Below are 17,623 nucleotides of genomic sequence, written 5' to 3'. Positions count from 1 at the left end.
CCACATGCTCATCTCCTCTTAAACACATGCCTCTCATGTCTTCGACCATTTCTGACAATTTTGGAACCTCGACCATTTTAGGGTTTCCTGCAGGAGGGCCAACTTCCTTCATGCATCTTCATGCATCTACTGCAAAAGCATTTACTGTCAAGGCTACAATAGACCTAGCTGTTTACCTGCTGCTTGCTTGGCCTCAGGCACATGTTAGGTACTTTACATAGGATGAGCCTCAGTTCAGCCCCATTATGGTCCTGCAATGTGGGTACCGCAGACCCCATTTCACAGATTCAGAAACTGAAGCCCAGTCAGGTACACGTGCATGCAGATCATATGGCTAGTACATGGAAAAATCTGCACTGGACTCCGGGAAGGGGTAAAGCATAGATGTTAAGACTCTGTTAGAGCCAGACCATGTGGATTTGAACTCCAGCTCTGCCATTTCATAGCTATGTGACCCTGAGCAAGTTGCCTACCTTTTCTGTGCCACAGTTTCCTTACTTGTGAAATGGGGACAGTAGCGGGGTTGTCAAGATTTAGGAAGAAAATAAGTATAAGGCACTCAGAACATTGTAAGAACCCAATAAATATTAGTTGTTGCTGTTGCAATCTTCTCATTATTATATTAGGCTATCTCATGCTCAAGGCTATGCACTTTCCACTATCTCATGTTTCTCAAACTCGTCCGAAGTGTGCCTGTCTTAGGTCAGGTTCCCTGGGAAACACTCTTTGATGGAGATATGCTAATGGAAGCTTTCTTGCTCTTAAGAGCACCTCCTCCCAGGCAGGGCGTGAGGGAAGCAGGACCGGGCAGAGAGACCTGGAACTGCAATGCAGTACAACGCCCGCCTCGGCCAATCTCGTTAAGAGCTCTGCAGCTGAGCTGGCCTTTCGGAGCTGTTGCAGATTGGACCAAGGAGTTTGGGTTTCTCTGTAATCCTCACTCCAATCCCTTTCCCCATGGAGGAGTCACTGGATACAGGCTGCCTCCAGGGATAACCTGGGCTTGGTAAGGCAGCTTCCTTAGAGGAAGACCACTCCCAGAGAAAGAAGCAGCTGTGAACGGTGAGCTGCTGACATTGCCTGGCATCTGGAAAATGCATGCCTTGTTGTGGGGGCATCTGGGTGAGGCAGCACAGCACCCACTATGAGCCGGAATAGCAGAAGGGTGAGTAACCCCCTCCCCAAGGCAGGATGTGCGTTAGTGTAGTTGCATCGATTCCACCTGGGCACTAATTAATGTACAGCTTTCCAAGTCCCACTTTAGAACTAGTGGCAATAATCATTGCTGGGTAGGGGCCCAGGGTTCTACAAGTTTAACAAGCATCGCAGGTGATGGGTGAACACCCTAAAGTTTGAGAACCAGGCCGTAAAGACTCTTGAGAAATGGGCCTGAAGTGATCAGCTGCTTGTTTGACATTTCATTCAATTCTCGTATTTCATCTGAAGAATTCACTCTAATTTTGCCTGCTCTTTCAATGATATTTTCATGTCTATTTTAATTAAATCTTTCCCTCGTATCTTCAGAAATACAGGCCATCAGTATCTTCCCTGATGACCTCTGCACAGGCTCAAGGATACCCACAACCCAGTTTGAGAAACCCGGCTGCCTTTCCTTGCGTCTTTACTACCTGATGTCCCCATCAGAATCTGAAAACCCAGCCTCTTACCTCAAGGAGCTCAGAATCTGGCAGAGCGGTAACACACAAGGTATCTTCCAGAGCTACAATCGTTCCCCTGGCCGCCTCTGCCTGCTAGATTCCCTGGCTTTCAAATTTATTTTCCGGGAGCCGATAACCAAAGCTCTTATGGAGTTAGCAAACTTGTTTTGCCTGGGACTGCTAACTCCCCCGACCCTCAATCAATTTCTTTCTCTCTGAGGGCAGCGTATGGCTTAGTTCGCTTTCTCCTCTGTCCATGTTCTCTACTTTCTGGATCATTAAATTGGTCTTGTCCAAATACAGCAATCTATTTCCTTAGATGTTTGGCTGTCTTGGAAATCCAAGAGCCCCTGCGGGAGCGGAAGGCCCTGGAGAATTGAATGATTTAGAACGCCTCAAAACCAGGCCTCCACATTTCTCAGTCCCATTCCCAGAGGGGCTTTCGTGGTTGGAATCTTAATTCAGAAAGCGCTTCCCAAGTTGGAGGGCAAAGGAAAGAGGGGGAGCGCATAAAATGGGACAAGACTGATTTGGAATTTGTGGCGAGTAGCTTTCTCTATCCAGGTGGGCTCCTTTCCAGGACGCCCTATTAATAACACCGTTCTCTCTGGTAACAGCTTTCATTGTGAGAAAACCCCAAGTCCTTTATGGGGAGAAATCATATCACCGACAATGAACTTGATCTCCTGAAAAGAGTCAAGTTAACAGCTGCTAACCAGCTGTATTACTCTAGTGAGAGAAAGGGAGGTTTAGGGCCTTGGAAGAATTTAGGGAGAGAAAATAGGCAGAGCCCCACCTCCTTTAAAGGGCAGCAATCAGAATGCACCCAGGGTTCAGAATAAGACTTCTGCCTCCTCTGCGTTTAGCAGTCAGGCATGTAATCAGAGGACGAAGCTGGGAAGCCCAGAGAGTAGCACCATGGGGCCAGAACTGGCATTCACTGAGCACGTCATGTGCCAGCTACTGTCCTAAGCCATTTCCAAGCACTATTTAATAACTGCTCCTCATACTGGGCAATGTGGCATCTAACATTATTACGATTTTATGTATAAGCCTCACTGAGTGAACGGACCTGTGCAGGCTTGCCGGGGCAAATATGTGGAGCCCAGGTTTCGTTCCCAGGCCACTCTAAATCCGGAAGTCCCCGAAACCCTCTCTGACCTTGGCTGAGATGTTGGGTTTGGAGCCACCTTGGCCTATGAATGGAAAGATTGTGCCTCTCTTAAAAGTTAAAGAACGATTTCAGCTGGACATGTCATCAAGCAAAACTTGGCATCTCCTGTCCTTCAGGCAGGGAGGAAGAGGATCCCACACTGGGTATCGGCAGCTTGTCTTTCTCGGGGTGCTGGCCTGCAATCCCTCCTCTCCATGTCTAGGATCTTCCCTCAGTGGCACATTGAGCAGAGCGGAGCCATGTGCTGCTCTCAGAGAATGATTTACGGGCCTCATATCTCTCTACCATCCCCAGGAAGGAGTGATTCTTCTTACTTAGAGCCTGCTCTGGCTGACTCCTGTCAAACAGCCTCGGCACACCCCATTCAACAACACTAATTCTTCCACCAGGAGAAAGCCAGGGAGGCAGGTATCCAAACGAGATTGAGCCCCCCTGAGAAGCCTGATGGCTGGCCTCAGCCCAGGACACTGCTGGAGACAGATGGGGATGAAGGACAGACAGAGCCAGAGAGGTAAAAAGGGAGGGAGGCAGAGAAGTGAGAAGACAGAGAAGGAGACAGAGAGGTAGATAAAGGACAGCGACGTGGATGATTGCTTCTGTGATGAAAGCTGGCCCCTCCCTCCACACTGGAGAAACCACGTCTGCTTTTGCTCACTCTTGTATCCTCAACACCCAGCAGTGCCTGACTCATAGGACATATTCCTAAGTACTTAGCGAAGGAAATGTAAAAAATAAAGAGATGGAAGAGTACAGGGAACTCCTGGATCATAAGAGCTGCTCGGTATGTCCTTGACTGACTGATTACATATACACATACAGATGGACAATATTTTGGAGGGGAGGGGAGGGGACCCAGTTTCCAGGACCAGTGCCTCACTGTGTTTCCCCGAAAATAAGACCTAGCCGGACAATCAGCTCTAATGTGTCTTTTGGAGATAAAATCAATATAAGACCTGGTATTATTTTACTATAAGACCAGGTCTTATATAATATAATACAATACTGGGTCTTACATTAATTTTTGCTCCAAAAGATGCATTAGAGCTGATTGTCTGGCTAGGTCTTATTTTGGGGGAAACAGGGTAGTAGTCCCACCAAGGGAATAAAGTATCGAGGGCTAAGGGCCAAAGGCTGTGCCCAACTGGGGGGGCCTAGGCTAAGCCCTGGGGCTTCAAAGCCAGAGTGGAGAATCAGAAGGGAAAGGAAGCTTCTAATAGGCACCAGGAAGCCAGCAGCAGGCATTCAATTTCCAGAATAGTGGAGGAGTGGGCAATCAGGGGTTGAGTCGGGAGCTCATCACTGTTTTCCAAGAATCTAGTATGAATCCAGGCATGCGATGGGAACTTAGCAGAAGTTTGCTGAGTAAATGATGAGAACAGGATTTGGGGATGAAAAGGTCAAGGTGAGGTATTTAGCACTGCACCCACGAAAGGACAGTGTGATTGGTGAGGTGGGTACAGAGGCGTAAAGGATCATGCTGGGCTGGACGTGCCCTGTCTTCAGACTTGGCACTTCTGAGCAAATGTAAGTGAAGGTTGTTTCTACTTTCACTCTAGTTGTAGTGGTTCTCAACAGGGCAATTTTGATCCCCAGGGGACATTTGGCAATGTCTGGGGACCGTTTTGGCTGTCGTGATTGAGGAAGGTTGCTACTGGCATCTAGTTGGTAAAACCAGGGATTCTGGTAAACATCTTACAATGCCTGGAACAGACCCCACAATGAAGAATTCTCTGGCCCCAATGTGATGGTTGAGAAACTCTGCTCTGTAGCTCCGTGGGAACACCACTGTCCCCTACTCTGATCCTGAAGCTACAGTCTCATTTTGAGGCAGTGTAGTCGCCATAATTAAGATCACTACCGTCAATAAAGATGCATTGAGCCCTGACATGCAAAACCAGATACCTGTCATCTTGAATTGTTTTTCCTTAAAACAGATGACAGTGCTTTGGGCCTCAGAGACGACCAATGTGAACACAATTCAATGTACCGGCCAGCTAGAGGCCTGAAGGTCACACAGTCACCACCACTGCACCCGCACGGGAGCGCTATGCTGGTAACGTCCTTTTATCTGTCTGGAGTTTATAAGTTCGGACCTTAGAACGGGAAGGGGTCACAGGAGCGACGGCTCTCACTGCCTGCTTTTACCAACGAAGACACCGAAGTCCCAAGAAGGAAATGAAAAATGACTGGTCCAGGGTCACATGGCAAGGGAGTGGCAGAACCAGGCCGGGAATCCAGATCTCTAGACTGCCAGCTTCGTGCACTTTCCATGAGAAAGAACCTCAGGTGACTTCGGTTTCCAAAAACTGCCTCCTACAATACTGAGAAGTGTGTTCTACATGTAAGTGACGTTCTGAGAGCCTTTCAAATGTTCAAGTAATCAGGTGCGCTCGCCTGAGGCCAAGGGAGCAAGAACCTAAGAGAAGGCTCTGGTGGGAGCCATAGAAAGCTAATTGCTTGAAGATGTCCGTAAGCATTCATGGGGAAGCCCAGAGACCCAAAAAGCAAGAGGACTGTATAAATAAGTAGGCGATTTCTACCCTATTGTCTCAAGGAAAGGTGACTTTAGGAAGTAGAAAGATTAGCACCAGAAACAAGCATTCATATTTCTTCCCCACATGCCAGGCCCTCGAGACTCATGTTGATGGCAAGAAGCTGCTATTCATTTGTTCAGGAAGAACATGCCCGCCATTAGCTCATTGGGAGTGAAAATGAAAGAGCACAGGTTCAGCCACAGAGGTGGGGTAATTTAACAAGTCGCAGAGCAGTACAATTCCCTCTGCCCCCTCCCATCCGTCCACCTACTCATCTCTGAAGACTCTGTTCCTGGATCACCCACCCTTTGAAGCATTTCTAACTCCCGTCCTCAAGGAAGAACTCAATCTGTGGCACTCAATGGCGCGCTGACCCTTATATCCTAGAACCCTGATATGGTAGTGAACTTGTCTGTCTCTTCACGACGTTGTGAGATCTGTGCCAAGTACCTGGCACCAGCGTAGGCATACAGCAGGTGCTCAATAAATATTGTTGATTTTTTAAAAGTAAAAATAGGAAGAAGTGGTACCCCAGGAGGGAAGGTGCATACCAGAGTCGGAATGGGGTGGGTTGATGTATTGGGGATGAAGGAATAAATACTGTTTTGATGTTCAGAGTCTATCAAAGAAGGAAGGATGCTACAATTTCCTGATCTACTACACACAAGGCACTTGTGGCCACATGTTTGCCATCCTCCTGACAAGCCTGTAAGCAAGGTATTATTGTTCCCCAGTTCACTGATAAGGAAATGAATACTCTGAGAGCCAGGATGATATGGCACCAAAGCACAAGCTTTCCTGGTCCAGCCGGCTGTCTCTTGCTACATAAACAATGTATTTCCTGTGCTTCAATAAAACCCTGATGGTGCCTAGTTGGATTGGCAGGAATGTGTCACATCAGAGCTGCGGCTCATGACGTTTTCATATCTAACACAGACATTTAATAAAGGCAGCTGTTTTTGCTATCAGAGCACTAGAAGCTTATTCCTAAGTCTAAATAAATGAACAAGTAAATAAATAAACTGATTTGATTTGTGGACTTAAGATTTATGCAGTTATTTATTTGAGAAGTCCTATAAAGGTACAAATAAACTACTTTCTGCTAAGCACTTAATGAACCGGACTTGGTTTTTAAATTCCCTGAAATCAGGTTACCCCAGGAAATCTAGGGTTTTGCTATAACCATGAACAGCAGGAGGCAAATTAGTATAATGGTAACAGACACAGAATGGAGAGTGCAAAGAGCAGGACAGGGTCACGTGCTGTCACTTTTCAGTCTCCTTATCTGTAACATGGGGTAATAACACCCAGCTCTGTCAGGTCTGTTTTGAGGCTGCGGACTTGAGAATCGGTTTGTTTAAAACTGCCCAGCAACATAGAAACATTAGTTATTATAGTTGTTGGGGAACTTTCGGCATTTTATGCTCACTTGGGGGCACTTGATCTCCAAGAAGCTTTAATTATCAAAAAGCAACAACAACAACAACAAAACCACCCTCCATAGAGTGCAATGGGAGAACTACTTTGAGAATGTCAGTTTTTGAGTTCAGCCTCTCTCCTGTCCCCCTTCCCATCAGGGCTGAGAGGACCTTGTTTTTTGCAGCAGAGCGAGCGTCACGTCACCCCAGATGCTATTCTTGTGCCTCATGCAGGTGGAATCCTTGTTAACCTCCAGCCCTCAGAGGCCGACAGGAGGTGCTGCTCTTGTTGTGGGTATAATTAGAGACATTCTTAGCTCTCTAGACATTTCTTCAAAGAACAACATGTTCTGAAGACATCCCAAACCACAAAGTAGAAAATATTGTGGAAGTTTAATTTAAAAAAAAAAAAAAAAAAAAAAAAAAAAAGCGTGTCCATAATGGGTTTTCCGGAGCACAATTTCTGTGAGATGCTGAAGGGCCTTCCATAAAAACGTTGTCGGTGGTGACGCAGGCCTGGATGACAAGGTTACCACACGAGTGTGGGCCGTGTCTCAGCAGGCTCGGTGCTGCAGGCACAGCGCAGCTCTAAGAGCACAGCGAGAAGCGGAGGGCCTCAAATGTGTCTGGAAACCTTACTCCTCAGTGCATCTGGGGGACTAGTTATTCATAGACCTTTGCGAAACTCTGTTCGGAACCTGGCTTTGACCCTGTGTTCATCGGAATCGCAAAGGCTGCTGGAGGAGGTCTCAGGAGCTACAGAGGGCAGGAGCTAAGGCCCCTGCTATGGTCTGAATATTTATGCACCTCAAATTCCTATGGTGAAACCCTAATGCACAGCAATGGCATCAGGAAGTGGGGACTTTGGCAGGTGCTTAAGTTATGAGGGTGGAGCCCCTATGAATGGGATGAGTGTCCTCATTAAAGAGACCCCGCAGAGCTCCCTGGCCCCTTTGCCACGTGAGGACACAAGGAGAAAGTGCTGGCTATGCACCCCAAAGAGGGTTCTTACCTGAATGCGACCATGCTGATGCCTTGTACTTAGACTTCCAGCCTCCAGAACTGTAAACAACACATTTCTGTTGTTTATATGCCACCCAATCTGTGGTATTTTGTTACAGCAGCCCAACGGACCAAGGCAGTCCTCGCATTCCCTGCAGAGCAACTCCCTTAATATTTGGAAAATCACTGCTCTAGAACAGATGAAGCCACGAGGCCTTTTAGACAGCCTATGACTGATGGGTTAATCTTCACACTCAACATGGCTCTTACTGTCCCGATCCAGGGGTCCGGAGCACAGAGTGACAAGATGCGGTATGAATGCCAGTTCCTCCTGTCTTGACCTTACGCAAGGTACGTGACCTCTCCAAGCCTCTGTCTCATGTATACGACAGCAGGGGTGCCAGACTCCACGCTGGCATACAGCTGGCACACAGCAGAGGCTCAAGAAACAACACCCAGGATACCTAAAAATTCTTTTGTTGCTTTTCTCTTTTACATGAAAAAAGATTCTCAGCTCACCCTCACTTACAGCCATTTGCACCCCACAGCTCTGCGTCAGTCTACTGTGCTCATGTTTGCTTTGTGTCTCTTTATCTTGCTTTTATAATTCTTCCTTAAAACATTTTTGTTCGATTTTTCTTATTACATTGTGACACACATTCAATGCAGAAGACTTTTAAAATTCAGACAAGAAAAAAAAAAAAAAGAACAAAACCAAAAAAAAAAGTCACCCACAATTCCACCACTTGGATTGATGCTGGTAATGTGTTCCTTTTCAATTTAAGCTCATCTGAGAAATGCCCACGCAGCTTCCTGGGGTTATTCTTTGCTGTGTTGTCAAACTTACATTTATCAAAATCACACATCCTTGTTCCTTTAGTTGTATTAGTTAATTTGCATACTTTTTATCTCCAAAATAATACTAACAGGTATTCATGTTTTTGCATTCAAGCAATGCAGAAGCCAGCTGAACACCCGTGCAAGCCTTCCTTCACTCCTACCCACCCCATGCCACTCGTGTCCTGAGGAAACTACTATTCAATGTTGTCCTTACAGATATTTTCCTATTTATTTCCACATTATATTGATATTGAGAAACATAAAAGGTGGTCTTATCCCGACTGTTTTATTTCTCAACCCTTTTGAATCATTTTTTTCAGAGTGTCTGGTCTTAACACTAAATCTAGTATTTGCTCCGAAGTTTCTGAGATCGACTTTCATAAAAGTCTAGGGCAGCGCTTCTCAGCTTCAGTGCCTATAGGAACCACCTGCTCATCCTGTTAGAAAAGCCGATTCCGATTCGTCGGTCTGGAGTGAGGCTGAGATCCTGCCTTTCTCAGCAGCTCATGCTGCAGAGCCTCTTTGAGGAGCAGGGCTCCAAGGCACGCATCTGCCCAGGAGACACATTCTCCTCCTTGGCTTGTATAAACTCACATGGCCATTTCTCCCATGCATCCCACAGCCCTGCATCACCAGCTTTCTTGGATTATCCCGAATTAAGCCAATGCATGAGTCTCCCTCAAGACTGAGGGGAACTGGTGGTATAGAGTTCCTGAGGATGTAGGTCCTAAAATAAAAAGCAGCTAAATGTTCAGGACTTTTCTGCAGGGAAGAAATGTCCGGAGGAGCAGAAGACATAATAACCATCGTGCCAAACCCCCAAAAGGCATGGAATGAATGCTTGACTAAGGGCACCCAAGGGGAACGGAAGAGGATCCTAACTGCTGTGGGAGAGAAAACCTCAAGGAGGCACAGCGAGATTTAGAAACCCAAATTTAGCTGAGTGGTAAAGTGCTTTTCAGCAGCTCAGCACAAATGAGATTGGAGCCCAAGGAATGGAGATGGGGGAGTTAGTGAAAGCATGCCTCCTCCCCTGCTCTCTCCTCCCCCATTACTTCAGCCCCAGGTGTGGTCCTTTAGGAGGCTCTCCTGCCATCAGCTGCTTCCCATATCAGGAGCCCTCAAGAACACGACCAGCTCCTGCCTGTGTGGTTCTTAAACGATAGCCCCCTGGCACTCATAGTGACTCCAACACTGGGTTACGGAAGAAGGGCAGCGCCTTAAAAGGCAGTCAGATGGTCAGACTTCTCGTCAGTCTGGGAGGTCTATTAAGAATACCCCTCTGGCCACTGTACTCTTAAAGTCAAAGAGTTGGGGTTTCTGCTTTGCTAGTGATAGTACCACAAGGACCTGGAGACACATTTCTTACAGTTTCTATAGTTAAGCACACCATAAATCATTTTGCTTCATTTTCTAAGCTGTTGGCTATTAGAGAATAGCTTAGTCCAAATCCACGATGAGAAACCCTTCCTTAATTGACCACCATGTCTCACATTTTCTTTGCTGATGTGACTTTTCTCCATGATTTGTAGATAATATGTACAAATACATATACACATATCACCCCCCCACCCAATAACTGAAAACTGCCCAAGAAAGCCAGTGGACACTTATTTGCAGTTTTCATTCAAATCCGTCAGGATATTCAAAATAAAGAATGCAAGGGGCAAGGGAACTAGATATATGTATGTACTTCTAATACACCTTTCATGAATCTAACCTGCATGAGAATCATTGGAAAGATTTAGTTTTTTCCTAATCAAATCAGGACAACGGTACTAGAAAATGACTCCTATGGTGGAACAAAGCAGAAGGGCTTCTGCTTGACAACCAGTGTTTGACATCAGCCTTCCTTGGAAGGGCATCTCCAAGGAAATCATAACAGGGATATATGGCCGATCACCCCAACCAGAAGTCCTGCGAGGCCCAAGCTGGGCAAAGGAAATCAGGGACCACCGTGACCCGGGAACTCTGTTTTGCTCATCACTGGACTCCCAGCACCGAGCATAGGTCCTGCCTTGGTAGGTACTGCACACTTTTCTCTTGGATGAGTGAATAAATGGATAAGTGGATGAGAGAAGGAATGATCACTTCTAAATCAGTATCTCTAGGACCCCTTATTCAGCTCCAGGTGTTTAGTAATTATCTCTCCCAGGTGCTTCAAATTCATTCTGTCTCAAATTCCAACTCATCTAGCACCACCCCGCATCCCTGCAAACTGCTCCTTGGGGGCTCTGGGACTCTGACGCCATCTCTAACTGCCTGAACTGTTCTTTCTCACCTTCTTCATCTACAGTACTCCCAGTGTAAATGTTACCTCTCTTCGATGCCTTCCCTAGACACTCCCCGCCTGCTTTTCCTCACTGGCCTTTCTTATTTAAACATCGATTAGAGTCTGAGGTCAAAGGCATTTTATAAATCAAGAAGAGGAGATTGAGCTAAATACATAGGCAGCTGAGCTCTCTCTTAGCTGAGAAAAGGAAAACTCTTTTTGCTCGTTTATCTCTTTTCTCTCTGCGGCTTTTCTAGCTGCAATAACACAGGACCGTATTCAGAGGAAGCAGAAATGGCCAAGAAGCTCTGGCCGCTAACTATAGGTGTCATACGTTCAAATCCTGGCTTGTGCAAGTGTCACACAGGGTGTCAGGCGGGGTCTCTAGTCCTATTCCCCACATAAGAACGCAAGATATAGTGAGGCCAAAAAGGAACACCCACGGAGCCATAGATGGGGGTCATACCACTATAGCCTCGCTGGAGGCTGGGTTGGAGACACAGGAAGCAGGAGCCACACTATCTGCAACCTGCCATCGTCTTCTCTGCCAACCAACCAACCTCACTTGCTAACTGCAATCCGCCGTGTTAACGGCAACCCGTGCCTGCCAGCTCAGCCATCTTCTTCTTGCTAGCCCCCCATGTGCTGCTAGCGTAGCCACAGCAGTTAAATTAGTGGCCAATGGCTCACTGGTTACAGCAGACGGCCAACTAGCCACAGCTGATGGCCATCCAATCACAGTTGATGGCCATTTACTACCTGAGCCAGCACCTTTCCATGTAAGGCCAAGAACCTGGAAACTGCTCTCTAGGGCTCTGTCCCCACGGCAGGAGTTCTGACTTAGCGGTTATGCTGCAGGAAGCCCAGCCTCACATGAATAGGAAGAACCAGGAAAGGGAAAAAGCTTTCCTGTGACTGTGCTGCTTTCAGGTAGCATCACCACAGAAAAGGAGGGTGTGGAAGTGATGAAGTCCACCCGGAGGACATCAGCAGTTATTAAATAGGGGTATTTAGCTTGCTGAACCAAGGGAGAATGTACCCTGGGGTTACCTCAGGGTTGGCAAGGGCTCTTATAGGGTGTGGGATTGTGTTGTCGAATTTTAAAGAGGACTCAAGGAAGCAGGGTTTAGCTCTGGAGTAGCTACGCTGAAGACATAGGGACAATGAAATAAATGAGCATTTTTATGTAGAGGTGGAAGGATTAAAGCAGGGCTAGAATTGGCAATAAGTATACAAGCAGCATTCCCTCCGGGAAAGGCAACGGCTGTGAGCGAGCTGGGTGTTTGTGGTTACATAGGAGCCATGTGTTTGCCCTGAACGTGGCCACACAGAAGGTTTGCTTATGTGTTGTTCGGAGCATTGTTTCTCTCTGTTGGGAATGTCCCAGTCTGGTTGTCAGCAGGGTTACTTTTCACTTTTTCTGTGTTTTTTGTGACGCTCCTACTCACTTTATGCCAGAAGCTTATTTAATGCCAGGCACTGCACTCATCATGCTGTATATGTGAACTTATTTATTCTTCATAATGTAACGTTATGGGAGAGAAAGGCACCGTAACCATTTCACAGATGAGAAAGGCTTCCAGATGTCAGTACCATTCCCACAGTCACACAGATAAGTAAATGTCAGAGCCAGAATTTGAATGGAGGCCTGGCCAACTCTAAATTCTGTGCTCTTACCTTCTATATTACATTGTCTCCATTTCATCACTACCAGTGTCTACTCCATTCATTCATTTAAATATTATTCAGTCCATTGGTAACCACTGAGCTAGGCATTGCAGATAAGGGTACAAGACATGTTCCTCGCTGTCACAGAGCTCAACAGACTCTTGATTCTAGAGCTGTGCTGTCCAATATGGTAGCCACTAACCACATATGATTGTCTAAATTTAGATTTTAAATTAAATCAATTAAATAAAATTAGAAATTCATTTCCTCATATGCACTAGCTACATTAGCTACATTTCAAGTGCTGGATAACCACATGTGGCTAATGGCTACTCTACAGGACAGTGCACATACAGACCATTTCCATCAGTGCAGAAATTTCTCTCCAAGAGTGCAGTTCTAGAGGAAATGGGTGCCCCTATCCTTTCTTGAGTCTAGCTTTAAAAGTTGTAACTGTTTTTTAAATTAGGCCTTCTTTGCTCTCTTTTCTAGCTAGCAAAGAAACTACCATCAAACCCCACCAGGAGCCAAGTTTTTTCCCAGTGTCTGTTCTTGGTGCTTTGCTGAGTCATGTCCACTTGTTTTACAGCCCCCCAAAGGGTTGTGGAGCTGTGATGATGGCAGAGTGAATGCCATTCAACAGAGGACAAACCCCAACCCTATGTTTCCCATACATCCATCAACAGAACTGTCAAATTTCAGAATTTTTATTGCTCAGGAAGCTGTGAGAAGCAAAAAGAAGACAGCTTGATTTTTAGGCTCTGGAGGCAAGACGAGAAAACATCTTTTGACTTGTAAACTGAACAATTTTGGATGTGGATGTCACAGGGAATGTGTGTGTCAGGTCCCTGGCAGAGTTCCTTAACAGGAAAAAAACACACACAAAAAAAACCCTCCATTTACCAGCGGGTGGGCAGGATTCCCTCAGCGGGCACTGCAGGCATTCATACCTTCAGTTAAGCCATTTCTGTAAAGAGTCTACAGCCACATATAGCAAACAGAACCTCCATTCATCTTTGCTCTCTTTCTTCTCCTTCCTAACCCCATAAGCCTTTCCTGAGAACTGAATGCAAGCCCAGTGTAAGAGGGCAGAAAGATGGAGAAGACAAAATCTTTCCTCTTCTGGTGAAAAATCTAGACAGGGCCATTTGGGGCAAAGAGATCATCTTGTGCCTGCCTGCCCATGGCCCCTTCAGAAGCATGCTCAGGGCTTCTGCTGAGGGGTGGGCCTAGGCAGCCAAGATGCATATCACATGACTCTGCCCTGCCTGACTCCACCCACTTACTTTGACTTACAGCTTGACATATAAAGACAGGCTCAGCCAATCAGAATCTTTCTCTCAGAAATTGAAACCGGAAGCAGGAAATGCCCCACCAAAAAGCAACAGGAAGCCAAAACATGTAGAGCGTCCTTAGAGGGCAAGATGGACAGATAAAGACTTATTACCTCCAACCTTGAATCCAGAACCTCCAGATATCTTCAGTCCAGTCCAAACTGGATTGTTCTTGATTTCCATGCCAGCTATTCTCTCATTCCATATGTAATCCTTCTACAAACCCCATTCCTTGAGCTCGCTTGAATGCATCCCTGTTCCTTGAGCAAACCCAGAGGTATTTTACCTTTGAAAGAAGTGTCAGTCATTCTGTGACAGGAAATGGTTTGGGTGAGTAATGTGGACCTAATAGGGAAATAACGTTCCATGTGCCCACTATGTGTCAGGTAGTCTAAGGTGCTCCTCCAGACGAGATCAGACTCAGTACTCACAACAGCCCTGACACCCAGGTACAGTTATCTCATTTCATAGAGGAAGAGCCAGGTGTCTTGGATCAGCTCTCATTGTCCCCTAACTGTCCTTAGGTTGCCTGCTTGAAAAAAGCTCTTCCTCCTTTAGTTGCTCAGAAAAAAGGGAAAGATTACAATAAATGAGGAGGAATGAAGGTTTCCTGGAGAAGCTGGAAGTTGGGAAGCAGCTTTGTCTTTCTGAGCCTCAATATCTTTTCCTGTAAAATGGGAACAATAATATTGCCCGAAAAGAGTTGCGTGGAATTGGTGACATAAAGAATGTAAAGCACTGAGCTTTAGGCTGAACATATAGAAAAGGTGCTCAATCTCAACCAGTAGTCCCCTCTCCTCCTTCTTCATCTATCGTCTTTGTCCAGTTTCCAGGAGATGCCCGCCTCTGGCCTCCTGCCTCCTTCCTGCACCAGCCCAGCAACCTTAGTCACGCTCTGGATCCAGTCCCAGTCTTCTTGGCTGAGGCCTGGTGTTCACTGTACTTATTATTCCAGGCACCCTGTGATTTACTTTTCTAGTGAGTTAATTGCAAAATCCATATGGAGTGGAGAGAAAACATCAACCCAGGCTTGCCATGAAAAGCAGGGGAACAGGGCAAGCTTTCCATCTTGGCAGCACAGCCTGGAGAGGCGGGGGGCGGGGGGGTGGGGTAGATGCTGCTGCACTTAGTGTACAGAAGGCCAAATCGGCCGAGCTCAGTAGAAACCACAGTGTTCAGGGCCTAGTTATTTCCCTTTGTGTTTTCTCTCATCACTTTAGACAAAAATCTCTGAGTTTTAGAAACCCACTATGGATAGAAAGTGTAGGTCATCAAATCTAGTGAGCCTAAGAAGCATTGGGAAGCTTATATAAAATGCAGATCCAAGCATAACTCTCTCTAGAGTTATTCAGTAAGTCAGGGATGGAGCTCCAGAATTTACACCTTGTGTGTGACGGAGGCAGGAAATAAGCCCCCAAAGTTGAGACACAATGATGCAAAGGGAAGGTCAGTGCTTTGGAGTTAGAATTTAAGATTGGCTCTTGGTTCTCTCTCTCTATGTGTCCTTGGGAAAATCACTTTATATCTCTGGCCTCAGTTTTCTTATCTCTAAAGTTAAAATGAGAGTACCTACCTCACAGGACCACTGAGAAAAAAGGTAACAGATACTGAAAGCCCTTAACACAACCCTTGGCGCACTGGAGGCACTCAAAAAAGAATCAAAGAAACAATTTTCTTTTCTTTACTGGAGAGGGTTCTCTTTAAAATTGGCCTGAGGCACCTTCACTTCTGAATGTTAATACATTTCTGTATCTGTTTACAGTCTACAACTTCCAAAGAGGGGCCTTTGGGGGAAGCCAGTTCTTGTTTTGAGAGCACTTTGAAGATGAAAAGGTGTCAAATCCTCCAGAGATTTGGTTGGTGGAAGTTAAAACACATGTTTATTTGAATTTGGTGAGTTATAATTTATTAAAGGCTTTTGGGAAATGGAAGTACTATTCATGTTCTCATAAGGGACCCAACAATTTAAAATAGATTGTAGTTAATTCCTTCATTTGTTCAAGAAACATTTACTGAGCGCCTAGGTGCCTGGCCTTCTGGGACTCCGGGTCTGAACAATGACAGCAATGTGGTAGGAACCACAATGGGGGCTGCGGGAGGCCAGAGAGCGGTGGTTTCCCTCAGCCTATGAAAGCTGGGTCTTGGGAAACTGGTCAGCAGGAAATGAGTCCATTTTGAAAGCACCCAGATTGAAACACAATTTAAAAAGCAATTCTGGTACCAATAGATGTGTAATTTGAGATCCCTGGAGGAAAGAGCTATTCTCAGCATAGGTTACCCCCACACCTTTATTTTCTTAGATGTTCTGGAGGGGTACAAAGAGTACCTAAGCACTAAGTTCTAAGACTAGACTCTCTCCTAAGCAAGCTTTAAGCCCTAGTAGCCAAGTGTAGCACGGAAATCTTGATTGGGAGTTTCCACAGGAACATCAGACTCAACAATGCCTAACACTTGGCTTATTATCTTTTTTCACAAACTTGCTCCAGTGTTTCCTCATTGTATCCCAGTTTCCCCAAACAAAAATGGGGTCACTCATATGCAAAGATGCTCAGTGTCACTAATCATCAGAGAAATGCAAATGAAAACCACCATGAGATACCACCTCACTCCTGTCAGAATGCCTATTATCAATAAATCAACAAACAAGTGCTGGTGAGGATGTGGAGAAAAGGGAACCCTTGTGCACTGTTGGTGGGACTGCAAATTAGTGCAGCCACCATGGAAAGCAGTATGGAGGTTCTTCAAAAAAATAAAAATAGAACTACCTTATGACTCAGCAATTCCACTTCTGGGTATTTATACAAAGAAATCTAAAACACTAATTTGAAAAAAATATGTGCACCCCATATGTTTACTGCAGCACTATTCACAATAGCCAAGATATGGAAACAACCAAAATGCCCGTCAAAAGATGAATGGCTAAAGATATTGTGGTACATTTATACAATGGAGTATTACTCTGCGATAACAAAGAATGAACTCTTACCATTTGCGACAACATGGATGGACCTAGAGAATATTAGGCTATGTGAAATAAGTCAGACTGAGAAAGACAAATACCATATGATTGCTCTTACATCTGGAATATAAAGAACAGGGTAAGTGAACAAACAAAACAGAAATAGATACGGAGAACAAACAGATGGCTGCTAGATGGGAGGGCGGTAAGGGTTGGGTGAGAAAGGTAAAGGATTTGGAAGTACAAATTGGTAGTCACAAAACAGTCAGGGGGATGTGAAATACAGTATGGGGAATATAATCAATAATTTGTAAAGACTATGTAGGGTGTCAGATGGGTACTGGATTTATTGGGGGATCACTTCATAGATTATATAAATGCCTAGTCGCTGTGCTATACACCTGAAACTGATATAAAATTAAAAAAAAAGTCATGGGGATGTAATGTACAGCATAGGGAATATAGTCAATAATATTGTGATAGCGTGGTACAGTGTCAGATGGTTGCTGGACTTATCATGGTGATCACTTCTTTAGGTATATAAATGTTGAATAACTATGGTGTACACCTGAAACTAATATTGTATGTTAGCTATATTTTAATAAAAATATTTTTAAAAATAGGGTCACCAACCTATATCCACTTCCTCTCTTATGGCTGACATTTATTTAGTCACCAAATTTTATCAGCTGTTCTATGTAAGTATCTCTCAAATCTGTTCCCATGACTACTACTCTGATTTGGGGTGCCACTGTCTGTCTCTC

General features: G+C 45.3%; 1 protein-coding gene and 1 long non-coding RNA gene across 16 annotated transcripts in view; one reads left to right on the top strand and one right to left on the bottom strand.

Annotated features, from left to right (window-relative positions):
* TENM4 (teneurin transmembrane protein 4) overlaps positions 1–17,623 on the bottom strand; it is a 2,724,551-nt gene that overhangs the window by 337,308 nt on the left and 2,369,620 nt on the right. The gene's annotated exons all lie outside the window — the stretch shown is intronic.
* On the top strand, positions 826–10,641 carry LOC141572213 (uncharacterized). 2 transcript variants are annotated; one of them, XR_012497462.2, is made up of 4 exons: positions 826–1,165; positions 1,525–1,707; positions 8,070–8,137; positions 8,739–10,641. It is a non-coding gene; the product is annotated as an uncharacterized LOC141572213 (long non-coding RNA). The 2 variants fall into 2 exon arrangements; XR_012497463.2 differs by lacking the exons at positions 8,070–8,137; positions 8,739–10,641 and adding an exon at positions 4,767–7,162.

The sequence above is a fragment of the Rhinolophus sinicus genome, chromosome 14 (assembly GCF_057876585.1).
Source record: "Rhinolophus sinicus isolate RSI-liver-muscle chromosome 14, RSI-T2T, whole genome shotgun sequence".
Lineage (NCBI taxonomy): Eukaryota > Metazoa > Chordata > Mammalia > Chiroptera > Rhinolophidae > Rhinolophus > Rhinolophus sinicus.
This window is presented reverse-complemented; position numbering and strand designations above follow the sequence as displayed.